At 46.9% G+C, this 22,876-nt stretch overlaps 1 protein-coding gene across 14 annotated transcripts in view; it reads right to left on the bottom strand.

The window, feature by feature from the left end:
- Window positions 1-22,876, bottom strand: part of MEF2C (myocyte enhancer factor 2C) — a 426,321-nt gene that overhangs the window by 278,289 nt on the left and 125,156 nt on the right. For all 14 annotated transcript variants that reach the window (XM_069224979.1, XM_069225137.1, XM_069225092.1 and 11 more), the window contains exon 2: window positions 16,759-16,849. The gene's annotated coding sequence lies outside the window, so the exon portion shown is untranslated. The remainder of the gene's footprint in view (window positions 1-16,758; window positions 16,850-22,876) is intronic.

Below are 22,876 nucleotides of genomic sequence, written 5' to 3' on the forward strand. Positions count from 1 at the left end.
GACCAGATAGCTGCTTGTGGCGCTTTGTTCATTTAGGCGCTTTACTTACCTGAAATCTTTGGAATTGCATATATCCGGCTCTACAGAATGATTTTTGCCGTTATGTGTCAAACAATTTATTTAATATTGCTGTATTGTTTTAATTGGTGAGGGATTTTTCTTGTGTGGTGTTTTCACTTTATTGCTGTTTGAAGTGCTGCAAAAATACTCAGTCGCGACTGCTGCCAGGAAGGGGTGGGGGCAGCGCGCAGAGCAGGGGGCACGGGAGACAGTAAAAAAATAAAATAAATTACCTGCCCCTCTGTGATCCGCCGTACCCGTTCCAGCCGCCTCCCGTCTTCTTCCCTTCCCAACCAGTCCCAATGCTTCTCTCATGCTTTTACACAGCATGAAAGAACTGCAGCAATTGCCCTGAGTGGGCTGAAATGCCGGCCAGGGAGGGAGTGGGGCTCTGCGCTTGGTCTCCACCTTGCTGTAAAATACAGCCAGATGGAGAGTTTCTAAGTGCACATGTCAGTTTGGCCACTTGTTGACGAGGAGGAGGCTGGCCCCGCTCTGACCTATGAAAGCAGAAATATAAAGGTATAATAAAATGCTTTTATTGTTCCTTTATTTTTCTGCTTTCAGCAGCGGGCGACGCTCTTCCGCCATAGCGAGGGGCCTCCCCTGTAAATACTTTACACATTGTCTCTAATTCAGGGGTCTCCAACCTTTTCTCTAGTGAGAGCTACTGCTGATATGTGAAAATCATTGTGAGCTACTGAAGGCTAAACAACTTCTGCATTGTTACCAGACACCCTCACACCTCACTTCATTAACTTTAAGCCTAATGTCCATAGAGGCAGATACTGTGGTTTGAACACAATACTTTGATTAGGGGCAGTATGACTGGACTGCCATGTGTGTCAGTAAGAACATGGTCATTGGGGATGTATGAATGTGTGTGCATATGAAAGGTATATATGTGTATGGGTGACTGAGAGCCTGTGCTGTATGTACTTGTGGCACTGGACATATCTTTTGCCAAACGTGACACCTTTACATACACAACACAGGCATACACACATTTTTTAAAAGGGAGAAATGTAAAGAGCAGAAACATGTTCTGCAAAAATGTTAAAAATATGGAACATTTTTCTGCTCTTTAAATGTTTCCCATTTAACACAATGACTGCATTTTTCAGTTATGCATATGGCACAGTGTATACTGGCCACGGAGAGCAAGAGGTCTGCTGTTTGTAAATGTGACACTTTGAAATGGGAGGAAATTAAAATGAAGCACCAGTTAACTGTTTTTACAACCTCTTTTGGTTTCCTCGTCCAATAGCATTAGGTCATTTATCCAGTCCTTAAAAGAACAGAGAGCATCTTTCTATCTTCAGCATTGCAACCTAAGAGTTTATATACCATTGTGTGGCATGAGAGTTAAGTCCTTCGCTAATACAGTGTGTGGACCTTGTTTAAGCTCCAGAAATACTATTCAAACCACTTAATAAGAGCATGAGCATGTGAAGCACCTTCCTCTATATATTCTTCAAGGGGGCACCAACAAAAGTTGTTTGCATGATTTTAGTGCGCAAACTTTTTTCTTTTTCACTGTGGCCACTGTGGTGGCATTTTACTTTGTTCCGTAATAAGCACACCTGCTTTCCAATAGCTAGTCTCAAGGTGGATGTTTGACTGAGGGGATCATTACGAGTCTGACGGTCAAGTGACCGCCAGACTCATGGTGACAGACAGACCGCCGCACTCCAGGTGGTCCGACTGTCACAGTATGGCCCTGGCGGTCAGACTGCCAGGGGATCACCATCACCGCCAGGAACATAGTTCCAGGTGGGCTGACAGCGGTCGGGGTTGTGCTCAGCCACAGTGGCGCTGAACTCAGTGCTGCTGTGCTGATCACACCCCACTTACCACCAGCCTTTCCATGGTGGGACCTCAACCATGGAAAATATTTCTGCTAAGCCATTGCTGGGGGCCACATAGGGTCCCCTGCACTGCCAATGCCAAGGGCATGGGTAGTGCAGGGGCACTCCTGCCCAGCACCCTTGGAATGCACACTGTCTGTTTTGCAGACAGTACACATGCTGAGGGTCCTGGAGTGTTATAGTACTGTCTTCGACTCCCTGAGTCGAATACCGTAGCACTGTTCCCACCAGTCAGCCCGGCAGGAATGTTGTAATACAATGTTGCCGCCGGACAGCCCCGCAGGAACATTGTAATATGACTGGGGAGGATGCCACCGGCATGGGGGTGGCTTCCTCCCTGTGGCATTGGCTGTCCTGTGGTGGGACCGCCAATATCATAATGAGGCCCTTTGGGGCATATTTATGACCCCCAAGCGCCACCGGAACATTACTTTATGTGACACTCCGGTGCTGCTATGCCCTGCACCGTATTTATAAGGTGGCATTAAGCCACTTTTTTGTGGCTCAACGGCATCTTGTAAATATGGCCCCTTCACACGTAGCCCTTTGTGTGGAAGAGGCGTGCAATGGGTATTGCTGTGGGCGTGCCACAGCAACACACATTGCATTTTGACGCGGATCCAGATTTACATGTTTTGTTAAACCTGAGGCAGCGCCAAAATCTAAAGCCACCCCAGGGGTGGCGTTAGAGTGGCACAACGAGGAGGAATACTCGTTTTTTGCTTTTTCTATGTGTGCTGCATTCTGCAGCACGCATAGAAAGAGCAAAATGCCAGAAATGATTGTTTATGTGCCGGAAGCTGTCCCTTCCTGCACATAAACAATCATTCAAAATGAAGCTTTAGCACTTCTGTGTGTGCTGCATTCTGCTATTAGTGATTGTTTATGTGCAAGAAGGGACACCGTCCTGCACATAAATAATCACACCACTCAACGAGGCCATCCTTGCATGATAGTGCAGCTCAACTTAGTGCCTGTGCTGGGGGAAATGCAGGGGCGACCCATTTTCCAAAGTGACGCAGTGGGGCTATGTCACAAAAGAGAGTACAGGGTTTTTTGGAATTACAAATGGGTTGAAAGTGTGCTAATTGCGTCACTATACCAATCCTAAATCTCAACTAAAGATAAAACGAGGGGTGGTTTAAGGTCTGTGGAGGGGGATTTCCTTTACGGACTAGGTGGTCTCACACACTATATAGTGTCATGCTTCATCATATGACCACCTAGCCCCACCCAGGTAGGACAATACCACCTGGGCGGACTCAACCTCGCTGTTAAAGGAACAGGAGGGAGTGCGTAAATTAGTTTGATTTCTGGAAAGTAGGGATCCAGCTATGCTATGGGAATAAAAACACCTACTCAGATACCAGGGTGAGTTTTAATAGAAGGTTCTGTGTGGTGTGATTAAAAGAAATGGGAGACCAGTGTGAGAACAATGACTCGCAAGGTCACCTATCTAGCCGACATGTTTCTGCCCTTGTGATTGAGCTATGGAGGGTCTCTGGGCATTCATCAGGGTGCTGGATCCCTGTTGCAGATGCTTGTAGCGCGCTGCAGTTTAAATCGCAGTAGGAAAAAACGTGGGAAGGTAAGGAAGGGCCTACCTTAGCCAAGGGAAGACCTGGGGAGGACCTATGGTAAATACAATAACATAAACAGACCAAAATTGGCGGTGAGAAGGTAATTCACGGCAAACCACAGCACACGTGACAAAATTTCATGCATAACACAATAGTACTGGTTGCAGATAAAACGGTCTTTCTCCAAGCTGTCCCCCCCCCCTTTTTTCTTTTTTTCTTTTTCTCTTCCTTTTTCTTTTTGTTTTACTTTCACTTCCATGTCTGTCTTATTCCTTCCTTATTCCTTTGCCCCACCTTTTTTGCCCCCTCCCTCTTCTCTCTCCCTTTTTTCCCCCTTGTTCCCCCTTCTCTTCTCCTTCTTTCTCTTGCTTTTTCTTTTTCCCTTTCCTATTCCTATTCTCTCATATATATTTCTTTATCTTTACTCCCCTTCTGCTCTCTCCCTTCTAACCCTAGAGTCTGACTATAAGGGGACGCTCCCTCTCCAGGATACCAGAGGCTAGTAGCCTTTATTGTTAGGGTAAGGAATTGTCTTCCCTGACCTACCACCCGCCGCTCATAACCTGCATTGCTGCGACCGTTTTATCTGCAACCAGTACTATTGTGTTATGCATGAAATTTTGTCACGTGTGCTGTGGTTTGCCGTGAATTACCTTCTCACCGCCAATTTTTGTCTGTTTATGTTATTGTATTTACCATAGGTCCTCCCCAGGTATTCCCTTGGCTAAGGTAGGCCCTTCCTTCCCTTCCCACGTTTTTTCCTACTGCGATTTAAACTGCAGTGCGCTACAAGCATCTGCAACAGGGATCCAACGCCCTGATGAATGCCCAGAGACCCTCCATAGCTCAATCACAAGGGCAGAAACATGTCGGCTAGATAGGTGACCTTGCGAGTCATTGTTCTCACACTGGTCTCCCATTTCTTTTAATCACATCACACAGAACCTTCTATTAAAACTCACCCTGGTATCTGAGTAGGTGTTTTTATTCCCATAGCATAGCTGGATCCCTACTTTCCAGAAATCAAACTAATTTACGCACTCCCTCCTGTTCCTTTAACAGCAAGGTTGAGTCCGCCCAGGTGGTATTGTCCTACCTGGGTGGGGCTAGGTGGTCATATGATGAAGCATGACACTATATAGTGTGTGAGACCACCTAGTCCGTAAAGGAAATCCCCCTCCACAGACCTTAACCACCCCTCGTTTTATCTTTAGTTGAGATTTAGGATTGGTATAGTGACGCAATTAGCACACTTTCAACCCATTTGTAATTCCAAAAAACCCCGTACTCTCTTTTGTGACTTAGGGGGTCATTCCGACCACGGGAGCACCGCCAACAGGCTGGCGGTGCTCCCACGAGCATTCTGACCGCGGCGGTTCAGCCGCGGTCAGAAGCGGAAAGTCGGCGGTCTCCCGCCGACTTCCCGCTGCTCGGGGGAATCCTCCATGGCTGCGGAGCGCGCTCCGCAGCCATGGGGATTCTGACACCCCCTACCGCCATCCTGTTCCTGGCGGGTCTCCCGCCAGGAACAGGATGGCGGTAGGGGGTGCCGCGGGCCCCTGGGGGCCACTGCAGTGCCCATGCAGTAAAACCACCAGGAACAGGATGGCGGCATGGCATGGGCACTGCAGGGGCCCCCGTAAGAGGGCCCCAGTGTGTATTTCAGTGTCTGCAGTGCAGACACTGAAATACGCGACGGGTGCAAACTGCACCCGTCGCACCCCTACAACTACGCCGGCTCAATTCTGAGCCGGCGTCCTCGTTGCAGGGGCATTTCCTCTGGGCCGGCGGGCGCTCTTTTGGAGAGCGCCCGCCGGCCCAGAGGAAATGTCTGAATGGGAGCCGTGGTCTTTTGACCGCGGTGCGGTCATTTGGCGGCTCCCTCCAGGAGGGCGGCTCCCGCCGCCCGCCGGGCTCAGAATGAGCCCCTTAGTATTATGTTTGGGGAGTTGAGTACGATGGGTGTCTTTTCCTACTCCCTTATACTCTCCCTTTGTGTACTATCGCAGTGGGGCTATGCACATTTTAGCGCAGCACCGCGCTGCGTCATTTTCTGTTTAATATGGGCCTAAGCGTTTACTGATATAGTGTAAAATGTATGGCTCTTTTCTAGTTCAGTATGATAGTTTATAGAATTTTAGACTATTTTCATGGTATGCATTATTGGAGTGGTTTTCCTGAAGAAGGTACAGAGTCGCCCGAAATGTGCATAGAAATCACAATTGAAGCTACAATATTGAAACATACGATTCAAGCTACAATATTAAAAGAAGCAGCAGAACAAAACCTAAAACGATAACAATAGAAGATTGTATCAGCAATTAAGGAACTGATAAATTCCAAAAATTGTTTATAATTGCTAATGGTTATATGCAAATGTACAAAGCATGTTTAGACAGCATTTCACGCTGAATTTTTGATATTCTGAAAGTATAATCATATTAGAGATTTATATTGAAGAATGTGTGAAGTGCGAATGATATTAAGTGAATGTGTGTTAGTGAATGTTGTGGCACGATGGATGTGTTTTTTTAAAATTTATTGATTAAGGTTTAAATAGATATTATTTACAAACAAATAATATAATGACTGATACAATGATGTAATGTTATTCAGTTTTTTGGAGAATAAAGAAGATGTTATAAAGAATAACTATACTGTCTAAGCCATTGTTAACAGAGCATTGAGCAGGTAGAAATAAGTTAGGTATCCCCGGGTCTCTCCTTTCGGGTCTCTCCTTTGAAGTTATTGTTTATTTTCCCAGCCCCAGGAACCACACTACCTGTTTCAGGAGGTCCCTTGTTATAACATATTTTTTCTATTCTGATCCACAATTCCATTGAAGGAAGATCTTCTTCCATTCTGTTAAAGTCATATGTTGCATAGTGCTCAATCTGTAAATGACTAAGTGCCAGTGGCTAAATCTCCGCTCTTAAAAGCCCGCGGCTGGTGCAAATGTCTGTGTCCAGAAAATACCAAGGCTGCGTAGTCCTAAATCCACCTCATGCCTATTTAATCCTCTATCACAGTGGTTCCCAACCTTTTGACTTCTGTGGACCCCCACTTTATCAATACCGGAACCCGGGGACCCCCTCTGAATCATTAATGGAATCCAGGGACCGCCCACTGGGTCATTACTGATAGCTGGGGACCTAATCTGTTAATAATATTTAATGTTCCCAGCCGTCACGGACCCCCTGAGGAGGCTTTGCGGACCCCCAGGGGTCCCCGGACCACAGGTTGGGAATCACTGCTCTATCAGACACTTAGGGGGTCATTCTGACCCCGGCGGGAGCCGCCCGCCTGGAGGGAACCGCCGAATGACCGCACTGCGGTCAAAAGACCGCGGCAGCCATTCTGGCTTTCCCGCTGGGCCGGCGGGCGACCGCCAGAAGGCCGCCCGCCGGCCCAGCGGGAAACCCCCCTCAACAATGAAGCCGGCTCCGAATGGAGCCGGCGGAGTTGTAGGGGTGCGACGGGTGCAGTGGCACCCGTCGCGATCATGGGGGGCCCCTAGGGGCCCCACGACACCCGTTCCCGCCATCCTGTTCCTGGCGGTAAAAACCACCAGGAACAGGATGGCGGGAAGGGGGTCGGAATCCCCATGGAGGATTCCCTGGGCCAGGGGTAAACCGGCGGGAAACCGTGTTGCCCTTTTCTGACCGCGGCTTTACCGCCGCGGTCAGAATGGCCCAGGAAGCACCGCCAGCCTGTTGGCGGTGCTTCCGCGGTCCCCGGCCCTGGCGGTCATGGACCGCCAGGGTCGGAATGACCCCCTTACTCCTTATTTCACTCTTGTAGGTCCCTCCTTTCTCCCATTCAGAACATTTTTCAGTTCATCTGCTTTGTGTGTTTTTAACTCTCTTGCTCTCGATCGTTGTCCCTACATGCCAACAGACCCAATTCAGACAGGAGACTCCCAATTTTGAAGCCAAACATGGCTTTATTTTTGCTATTTAGAGCCAGAAATCGCCTCAGCTATGAAATAAATCGATGGGGAAAACAACGTCTCCCATTTTTTCCACATTCTTCCAATTTCATGTTCTAAAATATTTGCATGTATGAATGTCTGATGAGGAAATTAAGTGCTGTCACCAAAAATGAGTGCCAGTTGCCCTGCCTGCCTGCAAAAAGCAACTCATAGTAAGTACTGCAAATATATTTGTCACAAATGTGCACTTCAAGTTAAATATACAAATACATGTGTAGAAGCCAAGTAAAATGCTTGTATACAGCGTCCTAGGCTTTTTATGTATAAGCTGAGATAAGATCTGTAATTTTTTCGCTGCCTGTCAAAATAACTGTGCATTGTTAGAGGTCTCCTGTAATATTCTAGTTGTCATGTGTAGCCTAGCCCAATGGAAGTGTGGATGCTAGCACTGTCATCGCTTCAACACCATCATAGGGACAGCAAAAGTGAAATCACATTCCTTTTGGTACCTGACAGAATGCCAAGTACTATAAAACCATGTTTGTCCTCAATATAAGACGAACACTGACACACTATAAATAGGTGGTAATTATATGATACATAGAAGACAAGAAATCACAACTTTAGGTGATGTGTCCGGGATATTTACATGTCAGGTATGATTTCCATGTGAATGCAGACCTTTAAGAATTTATCTTGATGGAATAATGCCCTTGCAAGGCAAGTTGAGCTTTGCCAAAGTCAGGGCTGAAATGGGAATGACTACACCCTTGACTAAGGGGTCAGTGCCTGCTAAACACTAGTAGGTATTGCAGGGATAGTGTCAGTAACAGGTCAGGCATGGCTTCCATGACTGGGTCTGCCCCAAACCTCAATGGATATATTAAAATGCTTGCACTGCAGACTAACCTTTGCTTGTTTGCCTCTTGGTTCTAGTTCTGCTTTCTACCTCTCCACTCTCTCCTACTACATGCCTTTGAAGGGGGCTTCGAGAAGCCAGCAGTTTTGATCTTTCCTTTTGATCTTCTGTCCACATTCACCTGAATACTGTTATGGGAATTTGACTAGTCATGGAACCTCAGGGAATGGGTCTGTTGCTATTGCTGGTTCAGAAACTATAAGATACGTTGAGAGGTCTTGTAGCTAGGACTGCAACCTACTATTCAATTCACCTTTAAGAAGGAGATATGGACCCTTCTAGTGGCTACTCAGATCAAAGATTTCCTCCAGTTCTCAGGCCCCTAGACAACATATATGCAATTTTTTCACTTTTGTCTTAAACTTATTTGGCCTTGCTAGACAGTATGACAGCGAAACGCTCTGTGGACAATTATTTTTTGGGGAGCATTTTGGTAATAAATAGAGGATGACATTTCAAACCCTTATAACGCTTTTTATTTATCACGGACCAGAACATATACTTGGTTAGTTCCCTTCCCTGTATGCTGTGCTTTAAACAGAAATATAAAAGTGCAGGTACTCACTATTACGAGTACCTATTTGCTTTGTAAAAGTGCCAGTAAATGTATTGCAGCGGGGCTGAGAAGTGCAGCTTCCGTAGTTAGAAGTGCCTTTGCCTTAGGGTCCGTCTTGTGAGCATTAATTGCTATTAGCTTTTGTAGATCTGATGAGTCAACAGGGCATCTAGCTAAGCAAGTTTACTCTGTTGACTGTAGATAAAGCCTTCAGACAGGGCCATCCTTTGTGAAATAAAGTCCTGTAATAGTATAATTCTGACATGGTTATGTTTCTCCCTTTGACTTGATGCTCAGTATGTATTGGCTGTTTCCCCAAGGCATAAGGGCTGGCCTAAGGAAGAAGGATGATAATGTATTGTGTCAATGCTTACAATTACAGAACACATCTTTCTGTTAGGCCTCAACAAGTTTAGTAGGTAATGGACAGGACCACTGTCATAGGGTTAAAGTTATTTTTAGGATGGTGACCTCATGCTATTGGTGCACATCAGTGATTTGAAATTGGGATGAGAAATAGAAGCATACAGTTTAATGGTAATCAATCAATCAGTCATAGCATTTGTAAAGTGCAGCACTATCACTTATAAGGGCATCTGGGCACGGAGAGTGCCGTGCCTTCGTCGAAAAGCCACATCAAGGCTTGGCAATCACCTCCGACTCTCCTCATCTTTGATTCTCTGCTCATAGAGTTAGTGAGTAAAGACGTTAAGTTTTCCTAATTTATATTATGATGTGTTATGTGTTATTCATGCAGCGTATGTTCTACAATTACTTTGCCTGACTACTTTGCTTCTAACTGAGGGTTCACTAAAAGCGTTGCAGACTACATGCCCTGACCCTATGATCAAGTGTGGTATGGAATGAATGTAGCGTTTTCCCTGTAATAATGTTATGTAAGTGTAATGTAACCTTTGTAATATTTCCGTACACATCCGTGTGGAGTTGACATTAGTTTTGGTTGTCTCTGCCGTGTGCATTACAGTGAGGGTGCAGGTCTTCGTACTTTTCCTCTAAACCCAAGTTAGCTGTGGTACTGTGTTCTCACTGGGTCCATCATGGTGTGGGCAAAATTCTCGCTCTGAAGTGAAAACAAGTACTAAGAGATTATGAATAACCTCGTGGCCTCTCACAAGATTATACATTCCAAAAAATAATCTAGTCTGCACATCCAGCAAAACTGTCGACATGGTTTTAGGTTCCCTTTTCAGTTTTACGTGTGTGGTGTTGTAGGGTATTTCGTGGGTGCGCTGGCTCCATTATGAAAAGGCGCTTTTAAAATTAGGGTCGGACACGGGTGCGTGACATAACATAGGGCCTCGGCTCCATGGGCGTGCTCCTGTAATGCCGTCCAGAGGCATACCTGACCACACCCACTGGCCGTGCCTACTTTATTTACTGGACCTCACGTGATCTATGGGTCACCACATTGCAGAACAGCATCAGGGGTGATAGTATGAAATACCCCTCTGATACAACTCCACAAGGTAGTGGTCGCAACTCTGTTACATCACGGGCGAGACACTACATCCCTCCCAAAACACAAAAACAGAATAACAGGGTTCAAACTGTTCACAGGTATAGTAGTGTGCATTCATACAAGGTAATGCTGCAATCGAGTAGAAGGTGCAGGGTTGCTTCTCAGATCATATCGCAACCCAACAGTTCTCCTGGTGGGCAACAGGGTCTTGTTATGACTGGTGCCAGGGCTGCTCTCTTGACCAGGGGATTCAGGAATGCCACCCATGTGGCTGCTTCTCGATGCAGGTTCCTCCATTTGGTCATCATCCGAAGCGTCCGGCGTCCGGCCAGACGGGATTGCTCGCAGTGACTACCTCAGGTGGAGAGACCAGGAGACAGAGGTGGTCATTCCGACCGTGGCGGTCGGCGGTGAAGCGGCGGTAAGACCGCCAACAGGCTGGCGGTCTTTTTTCATGTATTCTGACCATGGCGGTTACCGCCATGGCCAGCCGCCGCTTCACCGCTCCGACCGCCACAGCGGTAACGACCGCCGGGCTGGAGACCTGGGTCTCCAGCCCGGCGGTAGTCACATACCGCCGGCGGTATTCCAACCCGCCTGACCCCGGCTTACCGCCATGGATTTCATGCGGTTTGGGACCGCCATGAAATCCATGGCGGTAAGCACTATCAGTGCCAGGAAATCCCTTCCCTGGCACTGATAGGGGTCTCCCCCACCCCCACCCCGACTCCCTCCCCTACCCCCCACCACCCCTGCCACCCCCAAAAGGTTGCAGGACCACCGTCCCCCACCCCGATCCCCAACATATACACACACATATACGCACGCATTCATGCACATACACACACCCCCCCGCATTCATGCACGCACTCACACGCCCCCTCAACATACACACACGCACACCCCCATGCACGCACACAACTCACAACACCCCCCAACCCACCTTCCCTAGCGGACGATCACCTTACCTGTTCCTGGTGATCCTCCGGGAGGGAACGGGACCGATGGGGGCAGCTCCGCCGACACCGCCACGCCAACAGAACACCGCCACAGCGAATCACAGGTCGTGATTCGCTGGGCGGTGTTCTGTTGGCGTGGCGGTGGAGTTGGAGCTACCTCCACTTCCCCGCCTGCCGCCTGTATGGCTGTTGGTGGCTCTTCGTCCGGAAACGGGCGGAGCGCTGCCAACAGTCAGAATGGCTGGTGCGGAAGACCGCCAGCACTGGCGGTCTTCCATACGGCGGTCCCTCAGCGGTCTATTTAAAAGACTGCCGAGGTCGGAATGACCCCCAGAATCTTTTCAAATGAGAGATGTTTTGGGCAACTTGTTCTGTTTCCCTCTGTGCGACTATCAAGGATCGCTGTTGCCGAGCTATGACCCACGGGCGATCCTCGAATGGTGCTCAGAACTTGCTGCCTGGGAATCTATCCTTGAGGGGAATACAATCTCCCCTCTGCAAATCTGAGGGGCGGGACCACCGTCGAACACTGGCTCGGTCATTGGACCTCTTTCTTTTGAGATATTCTTTGGCTTCATCATCAATTGCAGGTGTCCATGATTCATGATGAGGAATGATGTCTGCAACAACCCTCCCTTATGGAGAGGTGACTTGGGGCAACCCCCGTCGTAGAGTGCGGGGTCTGACGGTAATCTCGTAAGAACGGGTATACCGCTAGCTGAGGCATTTCTTTCCTCGCAACAGCAATTTGTACTACCTTGTTCAAAGTCTACATGAATCGTTCTACCTTTCCATTGGCTTGCGGGCATCATGGTGTTATCTTTCGGTGTCTGATGCCAAGAGAGTTGATGTATTCTGCAAATTCCTTTTCTTGAAAAGGTGGGCCATTGTCCGTTCTAATCTCCTGGAGTACTCCGTTGGTAGCAAGGATTTTTTCCAGTTTTGGTATTACTTCCGTTGCTGTAAAATGTCCACTTCTGGATACTGAGAGTAATCATCAGTTAACACCATCATGTGTTTGCCATTGGGTATGCTCCCGAAATCAAGGCTGGTGGTAACCCATGTTTTTTTTGGCCACTCTTCAGTTTCTATGGGGACCGGTGTACTTTGTTCTCCGGTCACTTGACACCAATGGTAGGAGCACACTAGTTCTTCAACTTTCATGTCCATCATTGGGAACCAGACTTTGGTCCTCAGCCGACTCTTGGTCTTTACCATATCTTGATGGCCAGCATGAGCTAGCTGAACTGCTCTGTCAGTGAGGCTGGCGGGGATCACTAGCTGGTGTCCTTGGGGGAGGCAGCCTTCGCTACTGACAGTCAACTCTTGAAGGACGCGGTACAGTGCTTCCATAGTGGTCTGTGCTTCTGGGGTGAGACTACTCCATTGTTTCTGCATCGTGTGCCATGCCTGGGTTTCCATCGCTCGCATAACTAGCTGTAGGGTGTCATCCTTGGCAGTTGCTTGCTGGATGGCCTCTACGGAGATGGGCAGAGGTTGAGACCTCTCGACTACACATCTTACACATTCTTCTGTTTCCTGAGCCTCACTCTGTTCAGTGGGGGTTGCTGGCCTCAGATGCCTCAAGAGATAGTCCGCTGGGTTGTTCGTACCGGATATTCAGCCTTACAGTTGTACTCCTGTAGTTGTAGCATCCACTTTTCTATGCGAGGAGGTGGCTTGGAAGCGGTACCAGTGAATAGAGGGGTCAGCAGCTTGTGGTCAGTTGTGACCGTGAATGGGTGGCCATATACATACAGATGAAAATACATGCACCCCTAATGAATGTCAATTGCTTCTCGTTTAATCTTCCAGTATCTAATTTCTGTGTCCGTTATTGACCTGCTGGCATATGCCACTGGGGCCCACTCATCTTCTCGCAGCTTCTGCAGGAGCGCTGCTCCTAGCCCTGTTGGGCTGGCATCTACCACTACAGTGGTCTCCCTCCGGGGGTCAAAATATCACAGGACGGTGTCCGCAAACAAGGCATCTTTTATCGCCTGGAACACGCTCTCTAGGGCCGGACCCCATGACCAGGCTGTGGTGGCTTTAGTCAGGTCCCTCAATGGTTACGTGAGGGGTGCGAGATCTTTGATGAATCTCCTGCAGTAGTTCACCATGCCAAGAAAGCTATGGACTTCTGTTACGCTGGTTGGCGGGAAAGTGTTCTTGATGTCTGCAACTTTGTCGGGGTCAGGAGCAACCCCTTCAGATGAAAATACGTAGCCAAAGAACTACAGTTTGTTCTTTAGGAACTAACATTTTTCTCTGTGGAGAGTCAGGCCACATTCATGGATGCGCTGAAGGACCCTCTTTAGTTGCGCATGGTGTTCTGGAATGGTTTTGGCATAAATCTAAATGTCATCACTGATGTTGATGACTCCAGGTAAGTCTCTCAGTAGTTTGAGAATGGTGTTCTGAAAAACTTCTGCCGTGCGGGAAATACCAAAATGTAATTGTTAGTAGTGGTGAAGTCCCACATGAGTTGAGAACGTCGTGATGTATCTCGACTCTTCCGCTAAGACTAATTGGTGATATCCAGACCAAAGGTCTAGTTTTGAGAACCAGCGGGCTTTGCTCAGTTCCCCAGTAAAGTCATCAATGGTAGGAGTCAAATTGTGTTCTCTCTTGATCATGGCATTGGGTAGCCTCATAGCTATGCAGATTCTGACCTCTCCTGGTTATTTTGGTTTCTAGGCCACTACAATCGGTGACACCCATGGTGTTGGGCCTTTTACTTTTTCGATAATGCCTGCAGCCTCCAGTTTCTCTAGTTCTCTTTCAACGGACGGCCACTGGTTGAATCGACCGATCTATATGTAGGGTGATTTCCTTGGTTTTAAGGCACCGTATTCCTTCAAACACTTGCGGGAAAGAGTCAAGAATGACACTGAGAGATTCGATATAGACACCGAACGTGAAAGTCATGATGCCTAGAGCTTTGGCCATGTGACATCCCCAAAGTGTGCACTGACCCTCCTCTGCAATGTATACATACGCCTCTATCTCGTGTGACCCATGACAGATGGGAGACCGGAACCTTTCTCTCAAGGTGAGTGGCTGAGCTTGTCCATAGGCAAACACTTTAATACGGTTCGGCGTCAGGGGTGGTTGCGGCTGCAAGCTTTGGTACGTGGCATCTGCCATAACGTTGATGGATGACCCTGTGTCTACAATGACTGCTACCAGACATCCTGCTATGAGTACTTTGCACTTGGACAGTCTCTCGTTCTTCTGTGCTGCAGCACTGACCATGAAGATGGAGTGCACTGTTTGTGTTTCGTCTTCGTCGTCATCCATGTCACTGCCATAGGCTTGAACTTCGAGGGCCGTGTTTACAGAGGTTTGGGTTGGTGCACTTTTCGTCACACATCTTACCTTTGGCTGGGCAGTCCGACATGGGATGGGGCAATCCTCAACATTGCCCACACGTTCTTTGCTGTGGTAGTTGTTTCTTAGGTCTGGGTCTGTAGGGCGTGGGCGTAATTGCGGCAACTTGAACTACCTTGACTGGGAGCTGGAGAGCTGCCTCCATGTGTGAGGATCTCGCTTTTGACAGCTCTTTTGTTCTTCCCATTGTCAAGATGTCTGCTAGGGACCATCCTGAATCTTCCAGGATTCGTTCCCGTAGCTTTGATGAGGAATAATTTGCCCTCTGATTTAGTCTTTTTCATACTGGAAGATGCACGTGGTGGCTAATTCTTTGAGCCTCATATGGAACGTGTCAATGGACTCCTCAGGGCGCTGCTGGGCTTGACTGAAAATGAACGTTTCGTAGTCGACATTGACTATGGGCTCAAAGTGGGCTTTGAGGGCTGCGATGAGGGTTAGGTGTGCCTTTGGTGCTGCTTCAACTATCAATTTAGATATCTGATATATGTCTTTCCCTCCTAGATGCAGTAACATGGCTCTCTTTTGGGCATTTTCGATTTTCGTGGCTTTAAAAAATAAAGCACTCTCTCTACCCATTCTTCCACCTGGCAGTTTGTGCTGACGGGGCGCCCTTCACTATGAATGGCTCTACAGGGGAGTATCGTATTCATCTTGTTTTTTTTTTTATTTGTTTGTTTTTTTGTGATCCTGCTCTGCGCTCCTGTCTAAGAGTCTACTTGCTCTCTCCTCTTATTCACCAATAGTTTGCACAATTTAAATAGTCTGTTTTAATCCTGCACTGGATCTTAACTCATTAGGGGACAGCAGGTTACATAACTAGGCACTTTCCTGGTGAGAGACGGCAGCACCAGTCTTTTGGGATACTGCCCCTTTAAGATGCTTCATCAGTGGGGGTGGGTGGGGCCAATACCAACTCACCATACCTTCGTGGCACGTGCATTGCTCCCTGGAGGCCGGAGAAAACATTTTGTGCCGCGGAGGCACTCGACGACACCAGTGCCGGCAGCACGATGTCCAGAAGCCTGAACAGCTGAGTGGCTCCGACGGATGGGCACAAGCACCACTCGCCACGTGTTGAAGTAAGCGGCCGCCGCATTGTGTAGACACACAGTACAGTACCCTTGTCGCCAGTGTGGTGTTTTAGGGTATTTCAGGGGTGCACTGGCTCCATTATGAAAAGGCACTTTTAAAATCAGGGTCAGACACGGGTACGTGGCATAACAAAGGGCCTCGGCTCCACGAGCATGCTCCTATATTGCCATCCAGAAGGATACCTGACCACGCCAGCCGGTCGCACCTACTTTTTTGACTGGACCTCATGCGACCTACGGGGCACCACATTACAGAACAGCATCAGGGGTGATAATAAGAAATACCCCTCTGCTACAACCCCACATGGTAGTGGTTGCGACACCGTTACATCAGGGCTCAATACTACAACTTGTACCTTACCTGGGAAAGTGGCATCTGGAGTAATCCTTAATAATATTAAATGGGCTTAATTGGTAAATTAATTTTTTTCAACAAGTTATATAATTCATTTGCACGCTTCTTCCTCACAGCATACTACAATCACACCAATGAGGTGACAGCTACAAACAAGTAAAGAGGTACATTTTGAAAATTACTTGTTTTATATTCCGAAGCGTCCCGTTGTCAAAACCACATTACAGTTCCCCAGCATTCACAGCCCCATTAGAATTACAAGTGATGGAGGATCATAGCCGGCCCAGGCTTTTTCACCCAGACACTTCTACAGAAAGCAAGTGAAATGTCCAGGTTAAAGACCGGAAAGGGGAAAAACACATAGGGGTCGATCCGGAAACACAGACTCCAGGGTCTAACTTGCCATTTGCTTGTGATTAGAGGTAATCAATTACTGATGTCTGCAATATCACTTTGTCTAGTATTGTGGAGGTTGGGGGGCATTTTTAATGGACCTAATAATGTAATATTTCCCACACAAATTGAGGAAATATGTAATGTACAAATTAGAAACTAATCACACTCACCTCATCCACCGCTTTTTGACAAAATCATCCGCCGCCAATAGTGTTCTTTTTAGTCTTTCATTGTAGTTACTTCACAGTTACAACTTGGCACCTGCATGGTAAAAAATATGTATAGTTTGAGAGGAACTAACACAAACGAGGTATCATGCAAAAGGACATGCACGTTCAGTGAAATAGAACAGTTGGCATAAAATCATGGTGGATTCAAGATGGCAATAACTGCATCAGTTCATCATATTGCAATTGTAAGACATTGAGTTTTTGGTTGACAGGAGTGTGAGCTCTAGTCAAGCAGCATCCACAATCCTTGTCAGGGCAAGGTACAAGCAATATGTAACGTATTTGTGCAACACTTCAAACAGTAAAAAATTGAAAGCACCACACACAAAGAAGGATCCCACACCTGATTAGGCAAATAGAGTAATTTTTAATAAATAAATCAAAGCTGAGCCAACAAACATCTAATCAGTAGAATCGGAGATATAAATGTTTAAAGAATTCAGAAGAAATAGCACCAAAAAGCATAAAACGCCAACTGTGGATGTCTGGTTACCACTGTGACAAAGTCACAATTTCAGGCCAACCACAATGGAGCAGGGACTGGCTACAAGGACCCAGTTGGGTCCACTGAACAAAAAGTACCTTAAGTCCTAGTTCGCAGAGCTTTGCAAGGGGCTATAACAAAGATGCATTGTGCAGCTGAACCCGTGCGTCGGTTCCGAGCTGCAGCAGGGCAGCAATGCGGAGTCCATCATTGTTGTCAAGGCTGCCATTGATGAGGGATGTAAGGGCCTGCACTGAAGATGCATCCCACAGTGGCAGCTCTGAAGAGGCTGTGGAGGCAATGCGGGTCTTTGCAACAGATCCCATCCACGCATCAGTGGAAATTCATCAGTTCTGCTTGGGGTTGTGCCGTGCAGGAGAGGACGTGTGTCAGTTTGCTGTATCCACAGTGGCTGGCAAAGCACCTAAGGCACACTTCTAAGGGTCCAGTACTAGGGTGGAAACACTTGCCAGGGAAAAATCCAAGACTGCAGAGTCCAGGCGCAGGGTTGTTGGAAATCTGTGGCTTCAGAACAGAAAGCCAGTCAACTACACCTTGGAGTCACTCTGGGGTTCTGGGTTAAAGAGAGGTAGATCTAGTCCTTCTCACCCAGGCAAGAGGGCAGCAGGCAGCAGGTCAGCACAACAGGGCAACAGTTTCTTCAGGTTAGGAGTCCAGCAGAGTGGCAGTCCTTTCAGAAGCATGGCAATCCTTCTTTCTGGCAGAGCATCATTAAGTCCAGACATGTGCTGAGTGGTTGGTGTCTGGGGTCCAATATGTATACTCTGTTCTGTCTTTGAAGTGGAGGAAGAGCTTCTAGAGTCTTCCCTTTGAAGTGCACAGGTGCTCTGCCTCCTCTGCCCTAGTTGCAGATGAAGTACAGGAGGTATGCAGCCCTTTGGGTGGAGGCAGAACACAGCCTATTCAAGTGTAAGTGGGGCTGTGACCAGCTCCTCCCTTCCATCCAGCCAGTGATTGCTCATCCAGACATACCTAAGCTCTCTATTGTGTGTGGCTGTCTAGAAGGAATACATAATGCCCAACTGTCAATTACAACCAGTCATGTGACTGAGACACAGGCTGCATGCACTAAATGTCTAAGGCTGGAAAATACCAACTTTACAAAAGTGGCATTTTTTAATTTGTTATTTAGAATCTGACTTCACCATAAGTTAGGTTTGTTCATTACAATTCCAAAGACACCAAACATGAACTGAACACCTGCTCTCATTTGGAAAGTGCAGCTTATTAAATGTAATAAGGTAACTCCAATGTTATCCTATGGGAAAGGTGGGCCTTGCAGGAGAGAAAAAAGTATTTAGGAGGTTTTCATACCAGGACATGTGAAACTTCTAAGTACATGTCCTACCTTTTAAATACACTGCACCTTGCCCTCTAGACGGTCCAGGGCCTACACTAGGGGTGACATATGTATAAAAAAGGAATGTTTGGGCCTGGCAAAATGTGTAATATGCCCACTAGTAGCATATAGTTTGCACAACCTGGGCGCTGATAGTGCCAATTTACTAGCGACTCACAAGTGAATTAAATATGCCAAATAAGTATAAGCCAAAGTTACCTTGTTTTAAGGAATGGTCACATGGTTAGCAGTGGTAAAGTGCACAGAGTCCTATGGTCAGCAAAAATAGTGGGGACAAAGGCAAAAAGATTGGGGGAAGATCACCCTAAAACTGACAACAATGCTATTAAATCAATGATTAACACACAATCAAACATACAGTAAAGTAAAAAAAATTGTTAAAATCAGTTTATGCACAGCTTTTAAATCACTAAGGACTTCAAATGACAACTAAACTAATTATCAAAGGAAAAGTTACAACCAGTGGCAGTCTGTATCCAGGAGTACATTATACAAGTAAATATATCGAGTAAGGGTCTGAATTAGGGGTGAGTAGTAGTGGGACATCTGAAAAACACTTAACATCTGCCCTTTGCTGAACGGTTTAGTCAATAATTTTGACATGTCTGCAAGCATTCTATCACTATCATAATCCCTCTCTCCATAACATAGCTATCAAACTAAAAAATCAAAAAACAAATGTAAAACAGAGTTGTTGTTTTTTTGGTAATCATATATTAAGAAGGCCATAATACTATAAAGTTTTGAAACATACACATGTTTATTCTGCATAAAAGTGGAGATTTGTTTTACTGAAGCATGAGGTGTAGGAGCGGATACGGGAAATGTAAATATTTCTCTAAAACTTTGGGGTTTTCATTAGTTTGAGTCTATAGTTGTATTGTTTTTCAAAATACAATTTAGATAATGCTTGGATTTGTTAAGATCACTCTCAGTGTTAAAGTAATGATTTTAGGAGAGAGATTCCTGATAATGACTGGACTGGGAGGAGGGCCGCCTGCTGAACATAGCTGCACCAGAGGTCGGGTTCTCCAAGGCCTGGTGGCTGCGGGTGCAGTGGTCTTTTAGGCATCTGATATCTTGGTTTGGAGCTTTCGCAGTCAGGAGGGGTCCTCAGGATTCCCTCTGCAGGCATCATCATGGAGGGGTGGAGAGGTCATCCCAGGGCGGGCACTTGCTCACAATCACCTGGGGACTCTCTCTTGCTCATTGGGCCACCTGGTCACTGGCCAAAGGTGTTGGGTGCAGAGTAAACAGGACTTACGGATCCAGGGATGCTCTGGAGTCCCTTGGTGTAGTTTCTTTGTGGAAAGGACTGCTGTCCTCGGGAGTTCTTGGTCCTTTGGGGTGCAGGGCAGTCCTCTTGAGCTTGGCTGAGGTCGCTGGTCCCACTGGATGCAACTCTTTCTTGTTACAGGTTCTTTGGAGCAGGAGACAGGCCGGTAGGGCTGGAGACAAGTCAATTGTTGTCTTCCTTCTTCTCTGCTGGGGTTTCAGCTTAGCAGTCCTTCTTCTTTCTTGTGAGATCTCCAGGAATCTAGTGAGCTGGGTTCAAGGAGGTCCTTAAATCCTAGATTTAGGGGCGTTCAGGGGTCAGAGAGCAGTAGCCAATGGCTATTGTCCCTGAGGGTGGCTACACCCTTCTTCTGCCCACTCCCTTTGGGGATGGGGACACAAACCTAACCATATTGGCCCCTGTCCTCCAAACCAAGATGGAGGATTCTGCAGGGAGGGGGTCACTTCAGCTCTGGACACTTTAGGGGTGGTCCTAGCTGGGGTGGTTACTCCTCCCTGTTTTCCCTAATTTTCCCACCGGACTTGCCTCCAAACGTGGGGCTTTGTCCGGTGTGGGCAACTCCACTAGCTGGAGTGCCCTGGGGCACTGTAACCAGAGGCTTGAGCTTTTGAGGCTCACCGACAGGTGTTACAGTTCCTGCAGGGGGAGGTTTAAAGCACCTCCACCCAGGACAGGCTTTGTTTCTGGCCACCGAGAGCACAAAGGCTGTCACCCCATGTGGTCAGAAACTTGTCTGAAAGTGGCAGGCTGGCACAGACTGGTCAGTCCTGCACTAGCAGTTTGACTAACATACAGGGGGCATCTCTGTGATGCCATCTGGTTGCATTTTTCAATAAATCCCATACTGGCATCAGTGAGGGTTTATTGTGCTGAGAAGTTTGATACCAAACTTCCCAGTATTCAGTGAAGCCATTATGTAGCTGTGGAGTTCGTAATGACAAAATCCCAGACCATATACTCAATAGGGCTACACTGCACTTACACTGCCTAAGAATGGACTTAGAAACTGTAAGGGCATAGTGGTCATGCAGCTATGCCCTCACCTGTGGTATAGTGCACCCTGCCTCAGGGCTGTAAGGCCTGCTAGAGGGGTGACCTACCCATGCCACAGCAGTGGTTTGTGGACATGGCACCCTGAGAGGGGTGCCATGTTGACTTTGCCTTTTTCTCCTCGTGAGCACACACAACCTGCAAAGGCAGTGTACATGTGCTTGGAGAGGGGTCCCCCAGGGTGGCATAATACATCCTGCAGCCCTTGTGAACCTTCCCAGGCCCCAGGGCCCTTTGTCTCTTTCACAAGGGACTTAACTGTGTGCATGAGTGTGCCAATTGTGAGAACAAAGGTACAGATTTTGGGAAAGAACACTGGTGCTGGGGCCTGGTTAGCAGGACTCCAGCACACTTTCAATCAAAGTTGGCATCAATATCAGGCAAACAGTGGGGGGGGTAACCATGTGAACAGTGACACTTTCCTACAGCATGGTTTTGTTATGGCTCTTGGTGGCCTTTATCGATCACCTGTGACCAGAGAGGAAAAGCAAAAAAGTTAATGCAATGGAGTGGTGGGTAAACAAGTGATACTGAGGAAAAAATATGGGTGTATTCCATCTACTACATTGTAGGAAGAAAATACTACCAACCAGCAGGCAGGAGATCAAACTATGAGCCCATCCCTTTCCTGCATGGATCCAGAGAGGAGGTGGCTAAGCTGTCTGCTAGAGACTGAATCAATCATACCATTGAGAGTAGAAGGTTATGTGATAAAAGAAGAGAGGCAATGGTGTCTGAGAGAAATTGGTAGTAGACTGCACAGTGGGCTGCTGATTGGATGATATGATTCCTTATTGGCCTTTTCCTACTCATCCCTCCCCCTCTGGTCTCCCTTTTCCCTGCCACTATTTCTTCACCCTAAACCTAGAAGACAGCTTTCCCCTCCACTGCAAGAAAGGAGCACATGACATTGTGGAGTAGCAATGGGGATCACTGATGTACCTGTTGTTTCTTCAACATTGCACACAAATCCCCACCAATCCCTTTGATTCCTGTTTCACTTACACAGTTAAAAGATACGTTTGCATGATGCCTTTATTTGCCCTCTACCCTGTTACTCTATCCTGTTAACTGATTTAATTGATCTTTTGAACATCTTATATCCTGGCACCTTCATGAACCTTTAGGATAATATCTATACTTTGTATAATCCCAAGCCTTTACAGATTTACAGTCCAAGAGAGCTCAGAGTATAAGACAATGGCTTGAATCAATGAGTCTCTTGAAACTCATTAGACTTACTGTGGCAGTAAGGCTAACCTCGACTTTCTTCTTTAGGTGTATTTCAATCTTGGTACATGTGCATGTATCTTCTGACTTATAAATGTCCCTAAGATTGACTTTGGCACCCACATCCCAGGCCAGCTTACTCATATCCAATTTTCCTTTGGTGAGTTTTTCTACCTTTTTCCTTGAGTTACAAGCATAGTTTAATCCTGTTAGAGTCTATATGCACCTTTCATGCTCTCTCTCCTTAGAATCTACAAAACCTGCTTAAAGAACTGTTTGGCTTTATTGGAATTTCTGATTTTTTAAGATCAGTCAAGCTGTTGTTTGTAGTTTGTGACCAACCTCTCTAACTATTCCACCAGCATGGATATGCAAACCTGGCTTCTTCTGAACTGAACAGTACACTTAATCTTGAAAAATGCCCACAACAAGCTCTACAGTTTCTAATAACAATGCAGCACACTTAGAGAGGAAAAATGAGGAGAAATAAAGATATTTCTCCTTGTTACACTTCACCAGGGGAGGCATATATTTTTGCCACATTCCCAGGTTTACCTATTCTTGTAAATCTGGGAATGCATCAAAATCCATAGATGCAACACCAATGGAAACACCT

This window comes from Pleurodeles waltl, chromosome 1_1 (genome assembly GCF_031143425.1).
Source record: "Pleurodeles waltl isolate 20211129_DDA chromosome 1_1, aPleWal1.hap1.20221129, whole genome shotgun sequence".
NCBI lineage: Eukaryota > Metazoa > Chordata > Amphibia > Caudata > Salamandridae > Pleurodeles > Pleurodeles waltl.